Consider the following 16,292-nt stretch of genomic DNA (forward strand, 5'->3'; position numbering starts at 1 on the left):
GAAGCCTCTTTTTTTTTTTTTTTTTCCCATCCAGAAACTTTTATGGGCAATTTTTTTTTTTTTTTTTTTGGAACAAGTAGGAGGGGAAAGTGGAGGGGGTGGAGGAGGAGGGGAAAAGAGTTTTTAAAAAGCCTCTTTTCTCCTTTCTGAGGGCCTTAATCCTGTTCTTGAGGGAGAGGCCCTCATGGCCTAATCACCTCTAAAAAGACCCATCTCTTGATATTATCACGAAGGCAACAACTGAATTTTAGAAGGGACGCATTCAAACCATAGCAGCTTCTTATGTACTTTATATTCCAGCTGTAAGAAATACTTTGTAATTCTCTGAAGCTACTGCTAATGTATTCCTCCAGGCCCTTTGCCATCCTCATCCCTATGTCTGTAATACCAGTTCTGTTTCCACTTAGTTTGCCTGTTGAGCATCCACATGAGTGACTCACTTAACAATTTAGGCTTACTTTTTTTTTTTTTTTTTTTTTTTTTGCGACGGAGTTTCACTCTTGTTGCCCAGTCTGGAGTGCAATGGCGTGATCTCGGCTCACCGCAACCTCCTCCTCCTTGGTTCAAGTGACTTTCCTGTCTCAACCTCCCAAGTAGCTGGGATTACAGGCATGTGTCACCATGCCTGGCTAATTTTGTATTTTTAGTAGAGATGGGGTTTCTCCATGATGGTCAGGCTGGTCTCGAACTCCCAGTCTCAGGTAATCCACCCGCCTCGGCCTCCCAAAGTGCTGGGATTATAGGCATGAGCCACGGCGTCCAGCCTAGCCTTACATTTCTAATTCTGCCTTCACTCCAGGAGCTCTTCTATTCCATTTCAGCCCCGTCTCTCAGGGCCAGACCCTCACTGACCAGAAAAACCCGACCTGTGACATCTTAAACCCCAGTATCACAAAGAGGCAGCGGGACTTCTACATTTGGCCAAGATTGAGTAATTCACCCTACTGCCTAAAACAATAGCAACAAAAGGGACAGACTATATAAAACAATGGTTTCCAGACACTGGACATCAGGCAGCATATGATAGTGACAAGAGAAAGGGGAGAAACAAACAAGATGAGTTTTTTTTGTTTGTTTTGTTTGTTTATTTGTTTGTTTCAGACAGAGTTTCGCTCTGTTGCTCAGGCTGCAGTGTAGTGGTGCGATATCAGCTCACTGTGACCTCCGCCTCCCAGGTTCAAGCGATTCTCCTGCCTCAGCCTCCTGAGTAGCTGGGATCACAGGCATGTACCACCATGCCTGGCTAATTTTTGTATTTTTAGTAGAGACAGGGTTTCACCATGTTGGCCAGGCTGGTCTCGAACTCCTGACCTCGGGTGATCCACCTGCCTCGACCTCCGAAAGTGCTGGGATTACAGGCATGAGCCACTGTGCCCAGCACAAGATGAGTTGTATAATTGCCCTAGCATACTACCTGGAGAGAGTTTCTAGGCTACAGTGCAGAGAGGAGGAACACAGGCAGAGCCTAGCAGTCTTTTTGAGCTAAGAAGACAGACTTGGAAGACTAGGAGGCCAAGGTAGCTAAAGTTCACAGGACAGAAAACTGGAGAAAAGATAGCTGCACCAAGAGAAAGCTCTGGAGATCTGCAGAGGATGTCTCTCAAGTCTTCAGCTGGGGATTGGTCAGTGCATGCCCATAAAGAAACTACCTACCAGCACTTTGGGAGGCTGAGGTGGGTGGATCATGAGGTCAGGAGTTCGAGACCAGCCTGGCCAATATGGTGAAACCCTGTCTCTACTAAAAATACAAAAATTATCCGGGCGTGGTGGTGCACACCTGTAGTCCCAGCTACTCGGGAGGCCAAGGCAGGAGAATCTCTTGAACCCAGGAGGTGGAGGTTGCAGTGAGCCGAGATCACACCACTGCACTCCAGCCTGAGCGACAGAGTGAGACTCCGTCTGAAAAAAAAAAAAAAAGAAAGAAAGAAACCACCTAAAGCTAAGAGAAGAACCACCTGAAGGGATTAGAGAGACAAATACTCAAAGATCACACAGGGACCAGAATAGTTTGTGTTCCCACTGGCCTGATTGTGGGTGGGAAAACTTCATAAGACACTGGGTAGAATACTTCCCCAGTAGAGAAGCAAATCTAGTCCTAGATTAAAAGGCTACTTTTTGATCCTGGCTTAAAAATCAACTAAGCAAACAAGAGCTTAAAAGCAAGCATTTAAAAAGGTTAAACTGTTTCCAAATAACTTAACTTCCCAGAACAAAGCTTAAGCATATTTACAGTAGTACAGAAATACCCAGCACCCAACAAGGTAAAATTTTTAATGTCTGGCCTCCAGTAGAAAATTAACAGGCAAGCAAAGAAGCAGGAAAATGTAATCCACCATGGGGAGAAAAATCAATAGGAACTGACCAGAGATGACATAGGTGATAAAGTTAATAGACAAGGATGATAAATGGTTATTATAACCATATTCCAGATGGTGGAGGAAAAATTGAGCATGTTAAGTAGAGATACAGGAGATATTTAAAAAGATAAACTTCTAGAGATAAAAAAGGCAATATCTAAATTTTAAAAAAAATGTGTTAGATGAGGCCAGGTGTGGTGGCTCATGCCTGTAATCCCAGCACTCTGGGAGGCCAAGGCAATTGTATCACCTGCGGTAAGGAGTTTGAGACCAGCCTGGCCAAGAAGGTGAAACTGGTCTCTACTAAAAATACAAAAATTAGCCGGGCATGGTGGCGGGCGCCTGTAATCCCAGGTACTCGGGAGGCTGAGGCAGGAGAATCGTTTGAACCTGGGAGGCAGAGCTTGCAGTGAGCCAAGGTCGCACCACTGCACTCCAGCCTGGGTGACAAGAGTGAAACTCCATCTAAAAAAAAAAAAAACATACATTAGATGGGACTAACAGCAAATTAGGTACTACAGGAAAAAAGATTCGTGAACTTGAAGACATAATAATAGAAACTACTGGAATGAAGCACAGAGAAAAAAGACTGAAAGAAAGAACAGGTCATCAATGAGTTGGGGGGCAATCCGAAGCAGCCTTCTGTACATGTGATGGGAGTCCCTGAAGGAAGAGGGGTGGATTAAAAAAAAAAAAGGCTGAAATTTTTCCAAATTTGATGAATACCCTAAACACAGATCCAAGAATCACAGCATACTCCAAGTACAGTAATTATGAAGAAAATTATACCAAGAAGAGCAAACTAAACCCAAGAAGAAAATAATGAAGAGTAGAGAGGAGATAAACAAAATAGGAAGTAGACTAATAATACAGAGATTCAAAGATCAGCAAAATTGACAGATCTTTAACTAGATTGACTAAGAAAAAAAGAGAGAAGGCTCAAATTACTAAAATCAGAAATGAAAGAGGAAACATTACTACCAACGTTAGTGAAATAAGAAGGATTATGAGAGACTATAATTATTGAATAATCTAGATGAAATGAGCAAATTCCTAGAAACACACAAACTACCAAAACCGAGTCAAGAAAAATAGAAAATCTGACTAGACTTATAACAAGTAAAGAGACTGAACCAGTAATCAAAAATTTCCGGCCAAGCTTTGTGGCTCACGCCTGTAATCCCAGCACTTTGGAAGGCCAAGGCAGGAGGGTCTCTTGAGAGACCAGCCTGGGAAACATAGTGGGACCCCTGTCTCTACAAAAACAAACAAACAAAAAAGATAGCCAGGCGTGGTGGTGTGCACCTGTAGTCCCAGCTACTGGGACTGGGGTGGGAGGATTGCTTGAGCCCAGGAGTTGGTGCTGCAGTGAGTTATGACCAGGCCACTGCACCCCAGCCTGGGTGACAGAGCAAGACCCTATCTCTGAAACAAATTTAAAAAAAAAAAATTTAGGCAGAGCACAATGGCTCATGCCTATAATCCCAGCACTTTGGGAGGCCGAGGCAGGAGGGATCGTTTGAGCTCAGGAGTTCCAGGCCAGCCTAGGCAACATAGTGAGACCTCACCTCTACAGAAAATCAAAAAATTAGCAGGGTGCCTGTAGTTTCAGCCACTCAGGAGGCTGAGGTGGGAGAATCACCTGAGCCCGAAAAGTCAAAGCTGCAGTGAGCCATGATCGCGCCACCCAGCTACTCGAGAGGCTGAGGCACGAGAATCGCTTGAACCCAGGAGGTGGAGGGTGCCGTGAGCGGAGATTGTACCACTGTACTCCAGCCTGGGTAACAGAGCAAGATTCTGTCTCAAAAATAAATAAATAAATAAAAGAAAAAATGTAGGGGGAAATATTGATGACCTTGGATTTGGCAATGAGTTCTTGGATATGACTCAAAAGTACAGGTAACAAAAGAAAACTAAGTCAATTGAACCTCATCAAAATTAAAAATTGTGTGCATTAAACAACAATATCAACAGAGTAAAAAGGCAACCTATAGGATTGAAGAAATATTTGCAAATCATATACCTGATAAGGCATTAATATCCGGAATATATAAATAATTCCTACAACTCGACAACAGCAGCAAACAACCCAATCTAAAAATGAACAAAGGGTTTGAATAGACATTTCTTCAAGGAGAATATACAAATGACCAATAAGCACATGAATAGACGCCGAACATCACTAGTCATGAGAAAAATGCAAATCTAAACCACAATGAGGTGCCACTTCACACCCATTAGGAAGGCTATTATAAAACATACACCTGCACGTGCACACATAGAAAGCAGCAACTGTCGGTGGGATTGTGAGGAAATCAGAGCCCTTATACATTGCTGGTGGGAGTGGAAAATAAAAGGCAGTCACTGTGGAAAACAGCTTGGCAGTTCCTCAAAAAGTCAAACATAGAATTACAATATGACCCTGTAATTCCACGCCTAGGTATATATTCAAATGAATTGAAAACAGGGACTGATAATGTACGATAGCTATGCAAGATGTTACCGTTTGGGGAAGCTCAGTGAAAAGTATTGGGATCTCCATACCACTTATTTACAACTGTCTGTGGAATTTACAGTTATTTCAAAATCAAAAGTTAAACCAAAACCATGCATTGACCTCACTATTTCCATGGATCAGGAATCCAGGCACTGCTTAGATAAGTCTTACAGTCCAGGGTCTCTCACAAGGTTGCAGTCAAAGTGTTGGCCAGGACTGAATTCATGTCAAGGTTCAACCGGAGCAAGATCTACTTCCACATTCACCTTGTGGTTGTTAGCAGGGTATAAAGTACCTTGTGGACTGTTGGACCGAGGGTCTCAGTTCCTTGACATGTTGGCCTCTCCACAGGGGAGCTCACAACAACACAGCATCAGGGTATTGAAGTTCATCACCCTGAAGCAAGCGAAAGAAAGCAAAAGCATACCAGCAAGATGGAAGTAATGGTCTTTTGTAACCTAGTCTTGCAAGTAATAGCTCCATCACCTTTGCTGTATTCCATTTGTTAGATCATCGGGCCCGGCCCACACACAAGAGGAGGGAGGGACTTATACAAAGGCATGAATACCAGGAGGTAGGGATCACTGGGGGCTACCTGTCTACCTCAGTAGCCAAATAAAACACTTAAAGGATGAATAATAAGTTAATTTTGGCCAGGCGTGGTGGCTCACACCTGTAATCCCAGCACTTTGGGAGGCCGAGGTGGGCAGATCACCTGAGGTCAGGAGTTCAAGACCAGCCTGGCCAACATGGCGAAACCCCGTCTCTACTAAAAATACAAAAAGTAGCCGGATGTGGTGGCAGGTGCCTGTAATCCCAGCTACTCGGGAGGCTGAGGCAGGAGAATCACTTGAACCCGGGAGGTGGAGGTTGCAGTGAGCCGAGATCGCGCCACTGCATTCCAGCCTGGGGGACAAGAGCAAGACTTCTTCTCAGAAAAAAAAAAAAAAAAAAAATTTGCTGATTAAGTCAGAGGTTATAACCACATTCAGATTTACTAAATATCAAAATGTATCCAGGCCGGGCACGGTGGCTCAAGCCTGTAATCCCAGCACTTTGGGAGGCCGAGACGGGTGGATCACAATGTCAGGAGATCGAGACCATCCTGGCTAACACAGTGAAACCCCGTCTCTACTAAAAATACAAAAAATTAGCCGGGTGTGGTGGCGGCGCCTGTAGTCCCAGCTACTCGGGAGGCTGAGGCAGGAGAATGGCGGGAACCCGGGAGGCGGAGCTTGCAGTGAGGCGAGATCGCGCCACTGCACTCCAGCCTGGGTGACAGAGCGAGACTCCGCCTCAAAAAAAAAAAAAAAAAAAGTATCCAAAGTGATTATATCAATTTACACTTCTGCTAGTAGGATTTCCATTGCTTAACATCCTTGACAACACTAGTATTGTAAGGCTTTTTAATATTTAATATTTTTAATATTTTTCAATCTGATAGGTACAAAATGAATCTCATCATGATCATTTTGCATTTTTCTGATTATGGATGAATCAGAAGTTTTATTGGCCATTCCTGTGTCCTCTTCTGTGAAATGCTGCTTTATGTTTTTTGGTCAGTTTTCATTGGATGGCTTGTCTTTTTCTTACTGATATATAGTCTTACTTTTTTTTTTTCAGAATTTAAAAAGAATTTTTGCTAGAGATAGACCTCCCTATGTTACCGAGTCTGGTCTCAAACTTGTGGGCTCAAGCAATCCTCCCACCTCTGCCCGTCAAAGTTCTGGGATGCTGGGATCACAGGTGTGAGCCATCGTGCCTGGCCAGGATTCTCTTTTTTTTTTTTTTTTTTTTTTTTTTGATACAAAGTCTCGCTCTATCACCTAGGCTGGAGGAGTGCAGTGGTGTGATCACAGCTCACTGCAGCCTCGAACTCCTGGGCTCAAGTGATCCTCCTACCTCAGTCACCAAAGCATTGAGATTACAGGCATGAGCCACCGCAGCTGGGTCAGGATAGTTATTCTTTTCTTTTCTTTTTTCTTTTTTTTTGAGAAGGGGTTTTACTCTTGTTGCCCAGGCTGGAGCGCAATGGCGTGATCTCGGCTCACTGCAACCTCGCCTCCCGGGTTCAAGCGATTCTCCTTCCTTAGCCTCCCAAGTCGCTGGGATTACAGGCACCCACCACCACAACCAGCTAATTTTTTTCTATTTTTAGTAGAGACGGGGTTTCACCATGTTGGCCGGGCTAGTCTCAAACTCCTGACCTCAGGTGATCTGCCGGCCTCAGCCACCGTGCCTGGCCCAGGAGAGTTATTCTTTATCAGTTGTATGAATTGGAAACATCTTCTGCCAGCCCATCACCTTTTAAAATGATATCTTATGATGAACAAAAGTTTATTTATTTATTTAGAAACAGATTCTTGTTCTGTCACCCAGCCTGGAGGGCAGTGGTGTGATCTCGGCTCACTGCAGCCTTTGCCTCCCATGCTCAAGCGAGTCTCCTGCCTTAGCCTCCCAAGAAGCTGGGATTACGTGCATGTGCTACCATGCCTGGCTAATTTTTGTATTTTTAGTAGAGATAGGGTTTCACTATGTTGGTCAGGCTGGTCTCGAACTCCTGACCTCAAGTGATCCACCTGCCTCAGCCTCCCATAGTGCTGGAATTACAGGCGTAAACCACCGTGCCCGGCTTCAAAAGTTTATATTTTTTAACATAGTTAAATGCATCCAACTTTTATTTTATGATTTGTCCTTTATGTTATTGTCTAAGAAATCCTTTTGTATACTAAAGTCATAGAAATATTCTTGGTGGGCACAGTGACCCACACCTATGATCCCAGCACTTAGCACTTCAGAAGGCTGAGGTAGGAGCATGGCTCCAGGCCAGGAGTTTGGGACTGGCCTGGGCAACATAGTGAGACTCTGTCTCCATAAAAAGTACAAAAATTAGCCAGGCATGTGCCTGTAGACCCAGCTTATTCAGGAGGCTGAGATGGGAGGATCAACTGGGCCCAGAAGGTTGAGGCTGCAGTGAGCTGTGATTTCTCCATTGCACTGCAACCTGGGTGACAGAGTGAGAATCTGTCTCAAAAAAAAAAAAAAAAAAAATTAAAAAAAATGTTTTAAATTATCTTATATTGGCCGGGCGTGATGGCTCATGCCTGTAATCCCAGCACTTTGGGAGGCCGAGGCGGGCGGATCACGAGGTCAAGAGATCGAGACCATCCTGGCCAACATGGTGAAACCCTGTCTCTATTAAAAATATAAAAATTAGCTGGGCATGGTGGTGGGCGCCTGTAGTCCCAGCTACTCAGGAGGCTGAGGCAGGAGAATTGCTTGAACCCAGGAGGTGGAGGTTGCAGTGAGCTGAGATCACACCATTGCACTCCAGCCTGGGCGACAGAGAGAGACGCCATCTCAAAAAATAAATAAATAAATAAATTATCTTATATTTCTCCTAAAAGGTCTAAAATTTTGGCCGGATGCAGTGGCTCACACCTGTAATCCTAGCACTTTGGGAGGCTGAGGCAGGTAGATCACTTGAGGTCAAGAGTTCAAGACCAGCCTAGCCAACATGGTGAAACCCACCTGTACTAAAAATACAAAAATTAGCTAGGCATGGTGGCAGGCACCGGTAATCCCAGCTACTCGAGAGGCTGAGACAGGAGAATCGCTTGAAGCTGGGAGGTGGAAGTTGTAGGGAGCCCGGATTACACCACTGCACTCCAGCTTGGGCAGCAAAGCAAGACTCAGTCTCAAAAAAAAAAGGCTTTGCCTTGCACATCTAAGTCTTTTATCCATCTAGATTGATTTTTGTGTGATGTATGAGGTAGGGATCTCATTTCATTTCTTTCCTATGTGGATAACCAACTGATCTAGCACTGTTTATTGAATAGTCCATCCTTTCCCCACTGATCTGCAATGCTACTTTGATATTTACCAAGTTTCCACATATGTTCAGGTCTGCTTCTAAGTTCTCTATTCTATTCCATTGCTACGTTTACCTATTCCTGTGCCAATCCCAAACTCTTAACTGTTGCTTTAAAATAAGTCTTTTTTTTTTTTTTGAGAGAGAGAGAGAGAGGGTCTCACTCTGTTGCCCAGGCTGGAGTGCAGTGGTATAATCATGGCTCACTGCAACCTCAAACTCCTGGGCTCAAGCGATCCTCCCACCTCAGCCTCTCAAGTAGCTGGGACCACAGGTGTGTACAACCATGCCTGGCTAAATTTTTTTGTGTGTGCTTTTTGTAGAGATGGGGTTTCATCATGTTGCCCAGGCTGATCTTGAACCCCTGGACTCAAGTGATCCTCCCACCTCCCCCTCCCAAATTGCTAAAATTACAGGCATGAGCCACCGCACCCAGCCTAAAATAAGCCTTGATATCCAAAAGGGCAAGTTCCAGTTCCCTCACCCTGTTTGTCTCCTTAGTTATTTTCGGTCAGTTCCTCTTCCATATAAAGTGTGGAATCATTTTGTCAAATTCTATGAAAACCCTTATTGGAATTTTGATGAAACTGCCTTGGAATTCATAGATCAATTTAAGATATCTTTTCGGCCGGGCGCGGTGGCTCAAGCCTGTAATCCCAGCACTTTGGGAGGCCGAGACGGGAGGATCACGAGGTCAGGAGATCGAGACCATCCTGGCTAACAAGGTGAAACCCCATCTCAACTAAAAAATACAAAAAATAACTAGCCGGGCGAGGTGGCGGGCGCCTGTAGTCCCAGCTACTCGGGAGGCTGAGGCAGGAGAATGGCGTAAACCCGGGAGGCGGAGCTTGCAGTGAGCTGAGATCCGGCCACTGCATCCCAGCCTGGGCGACAGAGCGAGACTCCCTCTCAAAAAAAAAAAAAAAAAAAAGATATCTTTTCATCTATGTTAGTCCGTTTGTGTCACTATAAAGAAATTTGTGAGGCTAGGTAATTTATAAAGAAAAGAGGTTTAATTGGCTCACGGTTCTCTGCAGGCTTTACAGGAAGCATGGTGCAGGCATCTGCTTCTGAGCAGGTCTCAGGAAGCTTACAATCATGGCAGAAGGTGAAGGGGAGCCAGCATGTTACATGACGAGAGCGGGAGCAAGACAGAGAAGGAGGAGGTGCCACATTCTTTCAAACAACCAGATCTCAGTGAACTAATAGAGAACTCACTCATCACCAAGGGGATGATGCTAAGCCATTCATGAGGGATCTGCCCCCATGACCCAAACACCTCGCACCATGCCTCACTTCCAACATTGGGGATCACCTTTCAACATGAGACTTGTAGAGGACAAACCTCCAAACCATATCAACATGTTTCGTATATTGAGTCTTGCTATTCATGAATCTGGAATGTCTCTCCACTTATTTAAGTCTTATTTAAGTCTTTAATATATTTCAGTAAAATTTCATTATTTTCTGCATAAAGGTCTTGAAAATCTTTTATTTAGATTTATTTTTTTATTTTTTTAATTTTTGAAATGGTGTCTCGCTCTGTAACCCAGGCTGGAGTGTAGCGGCGCGATCTTGGCTCTGCAACCTCCACCTCCCGGGCTCAAGTGATTCTCCTGCCTCTCAGCCTCCTGAGTAGCTGGGACTACAGGCTCTCGCCACCACGCCCAGCTAATTTTTTTGTATTTTTAGTAGAGACGAGGTTTCACCATATTGGCCAGGCTGGTCTCAAACTCCTGACCTCGTGATCCACCTGCCTCGGCCTCCCAAAGTGCTGGGATTACAGGCGTGAGCCACCACACCCCAACCCCTCTAGCTTCTTCTACCTTTGCCTACCCATTGGACACTGGGTCTTTTCCCAAGTTGGGCCAGCCCTCATCTCGGTAACTTTACATTATGTCCATTAGCTAATGACATTAACAACCCAACCTTTCTCCTGAGCTCCACTATTTCCAGCTACTTACTGAACATCTCCACTTGGATGTCTCCCAGACATCTCACTCACCAAATTTGACACTTAATTCATTACCATCTTGAACCCAAAACCTATTCCTTAAGTTCTTCCACAATCACGTCCCACCCCCATCCCTGATTTCCTAAGACAAAAACCTGGAAGAATTCCACTCTCCTCTTTGCCTATTACACTCCCAGAAACGCTAGCAATATTTCAGTTCCTCAAATACACCAACCTCTTTTTTGCCTCAGAGCCTTTGATCTTACTATTCATTCTACCTAGAATGATCTTCCCCTGGCTCAATGCATGGATGGCTCTTTCTTATCTTCAAGTCTCAGCTAAAATGCCACCTCATTATTAGACACCTTTTCTGTCTACCTATCTAAAGTAGGATGGCCTCTACTCCAACCCAGTCACAATTACTTTAATACATCACCTTCTTTTACTTCTCACAGTTTGTGTTTACTTGTTTACTGTCTGTTCTTTTCCACTGGAATGCAAGCTCCATGAGAATAGGATTTATATCAATGTTTTCCCTGCTATATTGCCAGGGCCTAGAACAGTGTCAGGTGCATGGTGGGTACACTATATTTATTGACTGGATTAATGAATCTTATATGCCTCCTTATTCCTTGTCTGCCAATAATAGTCAGTCACCAAATGCAGTTGAGTCTATCTGCTAAACATCTCCCAAATCTAGCCCATATTCTCCAACCCAGTCATTGCTTTAATTGAAGCACTCATCACCTCTCACCGTATAGTCTTCTAACAGGTGCTTTTTCCTCAAGCCTGGCCCCTTCCCTAATACATTCACTACATTCAGTATATACATACTCTGAAACCAGTGCTAATCTCTCTGCAACCAAACTAACTCTAATCACATCCTTCACCTGTGTAAAATTCTGCATTGTCAATCAAGATCAAGTCCAAACTCCTTACCATAGCCTATAAATCCTTTGAGAACTCTTCCTTTCTTTCTTTCCTTCCTTCCTTCCTTCCTTCCTTCCTCCCTCCCTCCCCTCCCTCCCTCCCTCTCTCTCTCTCTCTCTTTCTTTCTTTTCTTGTTTTGCTCTTGTCACCCAGGCTGGAGTGCAGCGGCACGATCTTGGCTCACTACCTCTGCTTCCCGGGTTCAAGCGATTCTCATGCCTCAGCCTCCTGAGTAGCTGGGATTACAGGCGCCTGACACCACGCCCAGCTAATTTTTGTACTTTTGATAGAGACGTGGTTTCACCATGTTGCCCAGGCTGGTCTTGAACTCTTGACTTCAGGTGATCGCCCTCCTTGGCCTTCCAAACTGGTGGGATTATAGGCATGAGCCACCGTGCCCAGCCAGAGGCCCTGTTTCATAATCTGCCCTGCCTTCTTCACCTTTCCCCAACCCTCACCTTCCTTCCCCATATACCCAATGCTCCAATTATACTGGACTACTCGTAGCTCTCCAAATATTTCATGATAGTTCATGTCTCTGGTTTTGTTGTTGTTGTTGTTGTTATTTTTAAGACTCGGGGGTATCATGCTGTGTTGCCCAGGCTGGAATGCAGTGGCTCCATGTAGTGACTCACAGCTCACTGTAGCTTCCTCGAATTCCTAGGGTAAAGTGATTCTCCCACTTCACCCTCCCAAGTAGCTAGGACTAGAGGTGCACACCACCATGCCCTGCTAATTAAAAAAAGTGTTGTTTGTTTGTTTGTTTGTTTGTTTTTAAGAGATGTATTCTCACTATGGTAATGTCTCAAACTCATGGCCTCAAGTGATCATCCCGCCTCAGCCTCTCAAATCACCGGTATTACAGGCAAGAGTCACTGCACCTGGCCATGGCTCTGGCTTTTGGATATGGTACTATCTGTCTGGAATATCCTCACCCAACCTCACCTGTCAACCCCCTGTTATCCATTCAGATTCAGCTTAAAGGTCTTTTGTACTGTAAAGCTTTCCCTCACACTCACCCGACCTGCCTGTACTCTGCAAAGCTGATTTCTTTTTCCTCCCAAATTTCCCCCTTCCTTTCATGTACTTCTGCTGCATCAGCCACAGCCTACTCTCAGGTTTGTGCTTATTGTGTCTATCTGACTACCTGTGACACTTGAGGGCGAATACGGTATCTCATTCTTCATATTCTCAGTTGTCACATGTAGTAAGTGCTGGAATGTTTATTGAACAAGTGAAAATGAGCAAAAAAAAAAAAAAAAAAGAACCCTTTCTAAATAATATCTAAAGTTGTCAAAGTTGTAGTGAAATTAGTATGTTTACATAGGACTTCTGGCAAGATAAACAAATACAAACTTTTGAAAAGCAATATGACACTACATATCAAAACTCGTAAATATCTTTGTAACAGATAAAAGTGGTCACCTCTGGAGAAAGTGAGCAGAGAAGAAAAGGGAAGGGGTAGGGAAGGGAACTTGCTATTCATTCTGAGCGGTTCTGATTTTTTAACTGTGTCTTACATAGATAACTATGTTATTTCATTTTATTTTATTTTTATTTTTTTGAGATGCAGTCTCACTCTGTCGCCCAGGCTGGAGTGCAATGGCAAGATCTCAGCTCACTGCAACCTCTGCCTCCCAAGTTCAAGCGATTCTCCTGCCTCAGCCTCCCCAAGTAGCTGGGATTATAGGTGTGCGCCACCATGCCCAGCTGGCTTTTGTATTTTTAGTAGAGACGGGGTTTCACCATGTTGGCCAGGCTGTTTTCAAACTCCTGACCTCAAGTGAGTCGCCCACCTCAGCCTCCCCTGTGCTGGGATTACAGGCGTGAGCCACTGCATCCGGCCAATAACAATTTCAAAGAATTGTTTTTCACCTTTGGCCTAATAATTCTATACTCAAGAACTGATGCAAGAGAAGCAATGAGACAGAAGTAAAAGCTATATGGATGAAATGTTCATTGTATTATCGAAAATTCGGAAATCTTAGAACAAACTAATAATAGGGAAATGGCTAAGTAAATAAGGAAAAATTAATTCAATAAACTATTAAGCCAAGATGGGCAGATTGCTTGAGCCCAGGAGTTCGAGACTAGCTTGTGCAAAACCTTTTATCTATTAAAAAAATACAAAAAGTTATCCAGGCGTGGTGGCACATGCCTGTAGTCCCAACTACTTGGGAGGCTGAGGTTGAGGCAGGAGAATAGGGTCTGGAGGTGGGGAACCTAAGGCCATTTCACACTGACTTCCTAGAACTAGATTGAAAGGAAAACTCTAACTTTCCATGTCTAAGTAACAAAAGGACCAGAGGCTATGCCCTTTGCAAACCCCCTCCTTTTCTGCCTGGCAGCTGGGAAATTGAAAGTACCTCAACCAATCAGAGGTTTGCATAGGAGTGTAACTTTGTAATGTCACTTCAGCCTCAGATTGGTTGCTGTCCACAACCAATCAGACTGATTGTGGGCCACCACTTTATTTACATGGGGTGAACACCAAGTAGCCAATGGGAAACCTCTAGCAGGTATTCGGACCTGAGAAGATTCTGTATCAGGGCCCTTGAGAGGCTGCTCGGGCCTGCTCCCACCCTGTGGAGTGTACTTTTGTTTTCAATAAATCTCTGCTTTGTTGTTGCTTCATTCTTTCCTTGCTTCGTTTGTGCCTTTTGTCCAATTCTTTGTTCAAAACGTCAAGAACCTGAACACCCTCCACCAGTAACAAGGTGGGAAGATCACACCTGTAATCCCAGCTACTTGGGAGGCTGAAGCATGAGAATCGCTTGAACCCAGGAGGCAGAGGTTGCAGTGAGCTGAGATTGTACCACTGCACTCCAGCCTGGGCAAAAGAGCAAGACTGTCTCAAAAAAAAAAGTGTGTATATCTATATATATGCATACATGCATATATATACACACACACAGAAAAGATTGTGGTAAAAGGAATGTCACCTATAATCTCATTACTGAAACAATTTTTATTTTTGAATATCACCTCTCTGTCTTTGTTCCCTCAATTGTGTAATATTACCTGATAGCAGTCATGGTGCACAAAGCATGTTTTTTAAACTTTTATAAAGTATTATTTTACAATATTATTACTCATTATAGGAAATCAGACAATATAAACAAAAAGAAGGCGATATAAACCTGTAATCCCACAGTCTACAGAGAACCTCTGTTAACTTGTCTATAGCTAGCTTCCAGACTTGTTCTTACACAGTTGTGTGTATATAATGTATATAATTGTTCAAAACTAGATCATAGTTGCACATAACACTTTATATAATGCTTTATTTTAAAACTTTAGACCAGGTGCGGTGGCTCACGCCTGTAATCCCAGCACTTTGGGAGGCCAAGGCAGGCGGATCACCTGAGGCTGGGAGTTCGAGACCAGAGCCTGACCAACATGGAGAAACCCCATCTCTACTAAAAACACAAAATTAGCTGGGAGTGGTGGCGCATGCCTTTAGTCCCAGCAACTCAGGAAGCTGAGATAGGAGAATCGCTTGAACCGGGAAGGCAGAGGTTGCGGTGAGCCAAGATCACTCCATTGCACTCCAGCCTGGACAACAACAGCGAAAGTCCGTCTCAAAAATAAATAAACAAAATAAAATAAAAAATAAAACTGTATTTATTAATGTATTTATTCTGGAGACACTTGAGGTGGGAGGATCACTTGAGCCTCAACTCCCCAGGCTCAAATGATCCTCCCACCTGAGCCTCCCGAGTAGCTAGGACTACAGGTGTGCACCACCATGCCTGGCTACTAATTTTTAAATTATTTGTAGAGAGGAGGTCTCCCTATGTTGCTAGGCTGGTCTTGAACTCCTGGGCTCAAGCAATCCTCCCTCCTCAGCCCCTCAAAGTGTTGGGATTACAGGTATGAGCCACCATGCCCAGCCACCATTATTATTTTCCAGACCTTTTCTACACTTAACAAAAAAAGTGGTCATACTTAATTTTGTATATTGTCTCACTTATTATGTTATGAGCTTTTCCCCATTTCCCATGTTCATCTTGTGGCCATACCTTTTTTCTTTATCTCCCAAGCTGGAGTACAGTGATGTGATCATAGCTCACTGCAGCCTTAAACTTCTGGGCTCAAGGGATCCTCCTGAGTAGCTGGGACTACAAGCACATGCCACCACACCCAGCTAATTGTTTTATTTATTTTAGTAGAGACAAGGTCTTGCTATGTTGCTCAGGCTGATCTCAAACTCCTGAGCTCAAGCCATCCTCCTGCCTTGGCCTTCCAAAGTGCTGAGATTACAGGCCTGAGCCACCGCACCCAGCCTCCTTTTTTTTTTTTTTTTTTTTTTGACATAGGGTCTCCCTCTCTTGCCCAGGCTGGAGTACAGTGGCACAATCATGGCTCACTGTAGCCTTGACCTCAGGCCCAAGCGTTCCTCCTGCCTCAGCCTCCCAAGTAGCTGAGACCACAGGCTCGCACCACTATGCTTGGCTATTTTTTTTTTTTTTTTTTTTTTGGTAGAGACAGGGTTTTACCATGCTGCCCAGATTGGTCTTGAACTCCTGGGCTCAAGCGACCTGCCCACCTTTGTCTCCCAAAGTGCTAGGATTAAAGGTGTGAGCCAGCAGACCCAGCCTGTTTCAATTTTTTTTTTTTTTTTTTTTTTTTGGGCTCTCCCTTTTCCCCCCGCTGGGGTACAGTGGCACAAACGGCTCGCCT

The 16,292-nt window shown here is 44.2% G+C and overlaps 1 protein-coding gene across 1 annotated transcript in view; it reads right to left on the reverse strand.

The window, feature by feature from the left end:
• The window catches only part of TAF1 (TATA-box binding protein associated factor 1), a 178,546-nt gene that overhangs the window by 39,985 nt on the left and 122,269 nt on the right, over positions 1-16,292 (reverse strand). The window lies entirely within an intron of this gene.

This window comes from Theropithecus gelada, chromosome X (genome assembly GCF_003255815.1).
Source record: "Theropithecus gelada isolate Dixy chromosome X, Tgel_1.0, whole genome shotgun sequence".
In the NCBI taxonomy this organism is placed as follows: Eukaryota; Metazoa; Chordata; class Mammalia; order Primates; family Cercopithecidae; genus Theropithecus; species Theropithecus gelada.